Below are 9379 nucleotides of genomic sequence, written 5' to 3'. Positions count from 1 at the left end.
GGCAAAGAGAGAGGGAGACACAGAATATGAAGCAGGGTCCAGGCTCCGAGCTGTCAGCACAGAGCCAGATGCGGGGCTCGAACCCACCAACTGTGAGATTATGACCTGAGCCGAAGTTGGATGCTTAACCGACTGAGTCACCCAGGTACCCCTAAATATATTATTTTTTTAAACATAGGCTGAGGTTTCTTTTTTCCCTTTTAAGAATGACGTTCAATAGACACCCTTGGCATTTTAAAATTGCAATTTATTCATCACAAGATTCTAAAAATGGCTCTTCAGGGGCGCCTGGGTTACTCAGTTGGTTGAGTGTCCAACTTTAGCTCAGGTCATGATCTCACAGTTCGCGGGTTCAAGCCCCACATTGGTCTAGCTGCTGTCACCACGGAGCCTGCTTTGAATCTTCTGTCCCCACCCCCCTCTGCCCCTTCCCCATTTCAATGCTCACTCTCTCAAAAATAAATAAATCTAAATAAATAAATCTAAATAAATAAATAAATAAGGCTATTCACTTGATACACATATACAGACTGCTAAACTTTCAAAACTTAGTTAAATGTACATTTGATATATATTTTGTATTTTTGTTATATTCCTTGTCCTTTTAGGGACCTGACATTTATTTTTTTTTTTAATTTTTTTTTTTCAACGTTTTTTATTTTTTTATTTTTGGGACAGAGAGAGACAGAGCATGAACGGGGGAGGGGCAGAGAGAGAGGGAGACACAGAATCGGAAACAGGCTCCAGGCTCCGAGCCATCAGCCCAGAGCCTGACGAGGGGCTCGAACTCACAGACCGCGAGATCGTGACCTGGCTGAAGTCGGATGCTTAACCGACTGCGCCACCCAGGCGCCCCGGGACCTGACATTTAAAGTTAATATGAAAGAATTAGAGCTATTTAGCTATAGAGATATTCTATTTAGTCATTCATACATTCATTAATTGGACAAATAATATGTATTGAACTTCCATTATGTCTGAGGAACTTGGAAACAGTTGAAAACACGCTATCTGCCTTTATGACGCTTGTCGACTAGTGGGGAAGGTGGTCTTTGAATAAATAATTTCAGAGAAGCATTTAAGCTAGTTTGGATTTCAGAAATGGCAATAGCTTCTAAACTGCAGTGGAGAGATTAAGTGATCAAGAGAAGGGAGAAGGAGTTGCTAGAAGGCTCTGGGGGAAGCCTGACATGGAGTAACAAAGTAGACTGCAGGAAGAAAATATTGGAACTCCTCTTTAGATTAATACATAGATCATTGGTGACCCTCCCTCAGCCCACACATTAGATGGCCCCCTGTCACTTGCAGCACTCAGGGTATCTTGAGGAAGGAACCCAGGGGGGTGACAATGATGCCCTTGTTAATTTGTCACCTTTTGGCATATTGTGATGTATTGCATTTCTGTGTGCTTAGTTGATTAAAATTTTAAATTATGTTTTAGTTTAACTTGTCCTCCAAAAATGGACAATACAAGCATAAGGAAATAAGAAAAAGTAGAGCTGACACTTTCACTTCTCATAAGAGCTCTTTGGCCACATTGCAAGGTAAAGAAATGCCCATCTAAACAAAGGTGTTAAGAAGTCCATCAAAACCAATACGGAAGTATCAAGTAGGGTTTATGGGCTCACTTCCATAGTTATTAATGATGACCTTCATCTAAGCATACATTTGTAGATGAACAATGAATAAAATACATCTTTGTAAATTAGCGGATGGGATGAAGAAATGACTGGCTTCATCTGGTAAGTGCAGCCATCTCTGCACTGTCTCCACTGGGTCCACATGTGTCTATGAGGTTTCTTTTCTAGCTGCCACAGCCACTAAATTCAGAGTCAAAATAAATCAAATCTGGAACCAGACTTGTGAATTGCTGTATCACAGAGTGTTAAACACAATTTAAAAAGTGAAGTATACTGGGGTGCCTGGGTGGTGCAGTCAGTTGGGCATCTGGCTTTTGATTTTGGCTCAGGTCATGATGTCACTGTTTGTGGGATTGAGCCCTCCATCCGGCTCTGTGCTCACAGCACGAAGCTTGCTTGGGATTCTGTCTTCCTCTCTCTCTCTCTGCCCCTCCCCTGCTTGCTCTCTCTCTCTCAAAAATAAATAAATAAATATTTAAAAAATAAAAATAAAGTATACTAAATCAATTTACATCATTAAAATGTTAATATTTTGGGGCACCTGGTCAGTTGAGCGTCTGACTTCAGCTCAGGTCATGATCTCACGGTTCATGGGTTTGAGCCCTGTGTAAGGCTGCGTGCTGACAGCTCAGAGCCTGGATCCTGCTTCAGATTCTGTATCTCCCTTGCTCTCTGCCCCTCCCCCGCTCATACTTTGTCTCTTTCAAAAATAAAGATTGAAAAAAATTTTTAAAGTTAAATGTTAATGTTTTAATGACCATTAGGAATCTTTTTAGTAATAGAATAAAATAGTTAACAAATAAATACAAAATGTAAAATCCTATTTAATTGTTAAAAATTTGGGGGAACGTTTTTAAGGTACATAATAAGTGGGACAGTAATACATATATGTTATTGAGAAATACGTACACGTACATATTGTGTTGAGTAAGTATAATCCAGATCTTTTTAATGATTAAGTACATAATCAATGTTCTTTGGAAGGAACTTGGCCAGGAGTGAGTTGATGGAAGCTCACGCTAGTGATGGTCATGAGGATAGAGAAAAAGGAACAGATGCCAGAAGTATTTAGGCAGCAGAGCAATGGGACTGGCAATTATTCCTTTGAAAATGCACACTGGACCATGTTCATCACCCCTTCCCTATTAAAACCCTTAGTAAAGGGGCGCATGGGCGTCTCAGTCAGTTTAGTGTCCAACTTCGGTTCAAGTCATGATCTCACCGTTTGTGAGTTCGAGCCTGATGTTGGGCTCTGTGCCCACAGCTCAGAGCCTGGAGCCTGCTTCAGATTCTGTGTCTCCCTCTCTCTCTGCCCCTCCCCCGATCATGCTCTGTCTCTCTCTCTCAAAAATACATAAACACTAAAAAAAATTAAAAAAAAACACCCACCTTAGTAAGAAGAGGACAGAATCCAAGAAGGCTCATATCCTCAGGGGAGCCTCCCTGACTCCCAGGCCAGTACATGTTCCTCTGTTACGCTCACAGGGTCATGCTCTTTTCCTCTGAGCACTCCTTTCCATCTGTAATTTTCACATCCACTGCCAAAACCACCTCAGGAATATTGGCCTCCCACTCTAACTCCAAGCTCCATGATAGACCAGCAAAATGCCTGACACTTAGTAAATGTCAATTCGAAGAATTAATTAACTTAACATGAAGAGTGAGGGAGACAGCTAAGATACTCCCCTTCTCCTAGCTTGAGTGATTGTGTCCATGGTGGTGCTGTTTCCCAAGATGGCGTCTACAGGAGGAGAAGGCCCTTTGGGTCGGGGAAAGAAATGATGGGTTCAATCTTGGACATGTTACATTTGAATAAAAACCTTGAGCATTTTATTTTAGAAGCACATAAATATATGTTGGTATAAAAAACTATAAATACTTATCAACAGAGGACTATCAGTTTTAAATCTCTTGTTAAAATTATCCCCTTTGTGATTATGAAGTAGCTTCGTGTGCCTAAAATATAACTGAATAAAGAGTCCTTCAAAATGGATATTTCTGGGTATTTCCTATTTTAAGAACAATCATTTAGAATAGAATCTTATTTTAGTAAAGCGTGTTACTCTACTCAAGTAATGAATAGGACTCTTCCCCCTAAGTACTGCCAGCAGTAAAAAATAAAATAACATAAAATAAAAACAAAAAACAGCCCCTCCTTCTCAAAGCTATCTTGTCATCAGAAAAGACAAAAACCCTTATTTCTCCCCAGTAAGATTGTAGCATCAAATAGAAGCATGAAAGCCTCCAACATCCTGAGATGAGCCCAGCTCTAGTCCTGCCCTGCCAGGTGACTTGTTTCAGACATTCCCGTCTCCTGATCTTGTCATTCATTTTCTCATTTTCTTATCTTTCTAATCTTTCCCTGATGCCTTTCAACCCTCACTCTTGGATGCAGATCCTCTCTCTAGGTCTATTGCCTTTGGGCACCCAAACTGATAAGAAAGAAAGAAGGATCACATTGGATCAGGATAAAGGACAGGTCAGCCCTGTATCCTCTTTCCCAAAGTATCTCTAAGGGCTTATGGAGGGTTTATAGCTCTGTCCAAGCCTAGCCAGTGGAGTATTTTATTTCAATAGGTCATTTATGAATTTATGTCATCCTTGCTTTATTTTATTAAAACAAAAATTTTTAGTGTTTATTTATTTTTGAGAGAGAGGCACACCGCAAGCAGGGGGAGGGGCAGAGAGAGAGGGAGACACAGAATCGGAAGCAGGTTCCATGCTCTTAGCTGTCAGCACAGAGCCCGAAGCAGGGCTCAAACCCACAAACTGTGAGATCATGACCTGAGCCAAAGTCAGTTGCTTAACCAACTGAACCACCCAGGTGTCCCTATGTCATCCTTGCTTTAAATGAATATTTATAAACATGCTTTTAACCTTTACTTGCCTGTGCCTATGCCCTCTGTGCTAGTACTGAACATCTTTGTGCATTTTTCTTAGGATACAGGGTCTCAGAAGTAACACCAATGAAATCCAAGTTCTATTTATTGCCATACTGTTTTCCACTAACAATTTTCATTATTTGTTGAATACTTAAGATATGTGGTGAACTATTTTAAGTGTTTACACTTACTAACATACAAATTTCACATAACCTTGTGAGATAGGTATTATTGTTCATTACTGTTTTAAAGAAGAGGAAACTGAGGCACAAAGACATTAAGTAACTTCCCCAGTGTCACAGAGCTAGTAAGCTATGGAGTCAGAATTAGAACACAGAAAATCTGGCCCAGAGCCTACCCTCAACCACCTAACTTACTACCTTACAAAAAGTGGTACCAATTTACACTGGCACCATTAATAAGTAGAGACCATACTGTTTGGGAACACTTCTACTTTTTAATTAATACATTATTAGGTAGATCCTAAACTTTGCTTTCTCACCTTAAAGATAAGGTTGAGAGTTGAAATGGAGGGCTAACTATTCTCTGACACCGTCTGCCTCCCCATTCCCACAGTGGGACAAATGGGCTTAGAGGTGTGGGCTTGATAGTTTGTGCCTCTAAACTCAGGCTTTGAAAAGTCATTGCTCCATGCTTTTTTCTGCAAAGTGTGAAAATAATAACAGATACCATTTATTCAGCATTTACTATGTACTAAGCATCGTGGTAAGTACTCTGTACACACTGACGCATTTGACCATAAGATGGGTATCATTACCCCATTTGGCAACAAGCTAGGGAGATACACTCAGGCTGACCTGTACAATGATGCATAAGTGTCAGGTAAATTACACATCAATTACACTGATCTCAGCCCTGGTTCTCTATCAGCTTGCCATACAGTCACAATACTTAATGAGTCCTACTCCCTGCTTCCCCAAGATAAACAAACAAACAAACAAACAAACAACCCCACTAAGGTGCCCTGGGCCAAAATCAGAGACAATACACACTTTGAAAGAGGCCCACTCAGAGATTTTAATTTAAATTCAGTTTAGAGTCAGGGGGATTGTTGACCTCCTGCCAGGACCAATCAATTACAAATCCAATGAGGTAGAATGTTCATTTTACTGCTGGAAGAGGTGACAGCAGGCTGTGTCACAGTGCTGTGGAGAGGGGTTAGAACACACAGTGCTATGTATCTGCAGAAAGATGGCTAAGACAACTGGGAACTTCAGTTGCAAATTGCTTTTTGCTGTGGCTGCTTAACTAATTCCTAGTGTCAAAATATTGTCATCTATGGATAAGATCCAAAGACCAACGATGGTAAAAAGGGTTAATGAGGCAAAGAAATGTGATTACATCAGTCAAAGGAAAGACCAGTAATGTTAAGGACCATCTGTTATTTTAGAGTGGACCCTATACATAGGAACAAAAAACTGATTTCAGAATAAATAACTTATTTTCTAACAAGGTAAGGTTTGTTCACAGATGGCTGTACTGCTTCTGTTACAAGCAGAAAAAGTACAGGACGCTTAGTCTGAATTAACCTCACCAGTTGACTTTTCTGGTTTCGCCATTCTTAAAATTCAGACTGTCCTAAAACAGTTCTTTACAGATTAAAAAGAAAAACTACATATTCAGAAGACAGCTTTTATCCCATTACTCAAAATTCATCCACAAGAAATATTGGAAAGCTCTGGAAATGCAAGGAGGAAGGCATAGTGTCTCTGTAAGTGAGCAGCTAGTGGTGACTCTTCCCACTGTCCTCCTGGGCAACCTGCAGCCCAGGTGAGTACGGGGTGAAGCTGGATTGAGAGCAGATGTGACTCAAGTTCAGGCTGAATCTCCTTTGGGGATCTTTCTTCACAAAGCCACCCCTCCTTCCTGGAACCATCCAGAAAGGACCCATGGGGTACTAGAAAACTCCCAGGTGACCCGAGAGGACTAAACTCTCCCTTCACAGTATAGATTCCTTCTCCGGCATTACATTCAGGGCAGACAGAGAATTTTTATTTTCTCAGTTCCATAGGGCAGCCCACAATACCACCGTTAATGTGTCCTGACCACCTTAGTACCGTTTGGGAACAATGCCCTTGGAACTCAGAAAGCCGTCACAGAGCAAACTAACTCCGTGGGCTCTCCGGAAACAGGGCCGTCATAAGGACCTGAAGGTGGAGTGGCCTGGGGCCTGTCCCACCTCCTGGCCCTCCAAAGAAAGCTGTTCACACGTCGGGGAACATGTTAGAGCCAGACACACAGAGAATCAGCTTTGGAGTCAGCTTGGGATTCTAGAGCTAGATGTGCCAATTAGACCTGTGTGAACTTGCGATGATTTGCTGAACATCTGAATCAGAGATTCAGATGGTCTGTACGTCTTAGGAATGTCTCGAGGATTAAATAAGAAACCATCTGTAAAGTGCTTATCCTGATGCTGATCTCTCAGTAAGCATCAAGTGAGTGGGGGAGTTGTCCCCATGACACCCTTGGTCCCCATTTGAGGCCACAGCTTTTGGGTTTAAGTGCTAAGCTACTCAAAGGAAGTTTCACCTACAAGCAGTCCTGAAGAAAAACACACTAACTGCAGTTACTGGTCGCTTGTCCTGAACACTACCTCTTCCCTCCTTTCCCCAAGCTCTCCACACAGCAGAAGTCCTTCATTTCAGCTTCCATGTTGATGCTTGCACTCCCCTTCCAGGTTGTCAACTAACATCCAGATGAGGCCAAAGATCTTTCTCAACTCCAGGACCAAGAGTGTCTAGTTGCAAAAGGCTAAGACTCGAGCACAGACTTTCAGTTGAGACCTCACCAGGAATCACTTCCCGGTTTCCACCTTCACCTAGTTCTGCCTTCAGTGAACAAGGCCAATTCAGCCTCTTTGAACCTGCTTTCTTGTTTATACAAAGAGGATAATACCCAATTAATTGAGTGGTTGAAGGGATTAAATGAGATAATATTTATGTGTAAAGGACATAGCACAGAAGCTGGCAAAGAGTAGAATTCAATTCATCACTATTGAATCCAATTCAAAAAAATGCCAGGTAATTGCAGCATTTTTGGTACCCTGAAACTGGCAAATAAGTTAATCAAAGGATGAGCTTGAGATCATATGGTCTCCGAACAAATATTGGTGAATATACCTTCTGTCCCATACGGTAAAGATTTCAAGAGACTTATAGAACCATGCTCACAGTTTAACCTACTTTGCCTATTCGGATTTCTTTCCTTATTTATCAGAATTATTTTGCCAGGCAAGATGCACACACTACTTGAAATTAGTAAGTCCATACTGAATTAGCTTCCTGTAGGAAAGAAATCAACTTTTTGAGGACCTGTAGAACATTACTATGATGTGGGTACAATTAACCCTCTGTTAACAAGTTGGGAAAACAGGGCTAGGACAAAAGTGAGGCCTGGGAGGGCAGCACTGTCAGAGGCAGAATTTGAACACAGGTCCATGGGAGGTAAGCGACCATCATTCTGCCCCCTTCTGTTTGCACTGCATTTTCAATTTCTCGGGTTTATGCAAGAACATTACCTTCGAAATAGGGTTCTCAGGAGGCTACTGCTAAATTAACGAAACCCATTTACTGCCGCTCGAAAGGAAAAAGGATTTTAGTTGTCAAGAGTCTGAAATTTGGTTGTCTTCTCACTTTTCCAGCAGTGATTAAAAAATAAAAAATAAAAAAGTGATAGCCACTCCACTACTATAAGGGCGTATTCAGTCTGCCCGGTTGAAACGCTCCAGGTAGATTAATTTCTGAATTATGATTCACCTTCCCTTTCCTGTTTTGATGGAACACGGAGACTGAACGATTCCTGTCAATAAAAAGCTCGAGTTTCCACCCCGCAACTTCGCTCTATAATGACAGCCTAATTGGCTGGGACACAGGTGGGATTTCCTGTCGCCATTTTAAGGAAACACAACTCCCCTGCAGGGAAGTGCCCACTTAAAAGGGTCTGTGTCTGAAACAAAGAGGAAGCAAAAGAAAGGGAAACTGGCCGAATTGCCCACTCCCCTGCATCCTGATCCCTCGCTCCCCACTGCCCCTGAATTAAGAGCGCCCCTTCGCGCCCAGGCAGGTGCGCGTTGCGAGCTCGGCAAATCTATGGGGTCGCGTCACACCCAGACCCCCAAACACAGCGCGAAAGCACAGGTCTCAGGGAAGGCTGGCTAGGTCTGCGGGTGCTGGATCCGGAAGAGGGGAGGCACCTCCCACCGCGGGGTGGGACAAAGGGTTTCCAAAGGTGCCCTTGCTGCCCCTCACCCCCGTCCCCAGCCGATCCGGCCCGTCTCGGTGCGGTCCCCCGAGCCAACACACCGCTCCATCGCCACCCGCAGCTCCAGACGCTGCCAGCCGCCTGCAGGGCTGCGCGCGGACCAGCCACTCCCGCGGCCATCCTCACGCTGCGCCCTTCCCACAATGCAACTCCCCTGGCTCCCTCGGCCCATCTGCGCTCTGGCGTACCCCGAAATGCTGCCCCCTAACACAGCCCTCCTCCGCCGGCGCCCTCTTAGCCGCCCCCACTTCCATTCCCAAGGGCTCCGCGTCTCCAGCCGGCCCCGCAGCAGGGTTCTGGGCCCGCCGCCAGGCCCCAGGGGGTCGTGGGGCAGGTGTCCAGGCTGCACGCCGCCTCCGCTCCCGGTGCCGCCGTCAGTGCGCCCGGCACACGCACGCCCCGCAACCCCTCCCTCGCCCCTTCCCCGATGCTCGGTCTCCGCCAGTCGCAGTCGCTGCATCCTCTGAGAGCGGCAAGAGGGAGGTCGCCAGGCGCGGCCGCCAGCGGAGACACCATGTGACGGGCACCGCTCAGTGACACGCAGCTTTGGTTAAAGAGCGGGCGCGCGGGAGGGGA

This window comes from Panthera uncia, chromosome B4 (genome assembly GCF_023721935.1).
Source record: "Panthera uncia isolate 11264 chromosome B4, Puncia_PCG_1.0, whole genome shotgun sequence".
In the NCBI taxonomy this organism is placed as follows: Eukaryota; Metazoa; Chordata; class Mammalia; order Carnivora; family Felidae; genus Panthera; species Panthera uncia.
Note: the sequence above shows the minus strand (reverse complement) of the source record.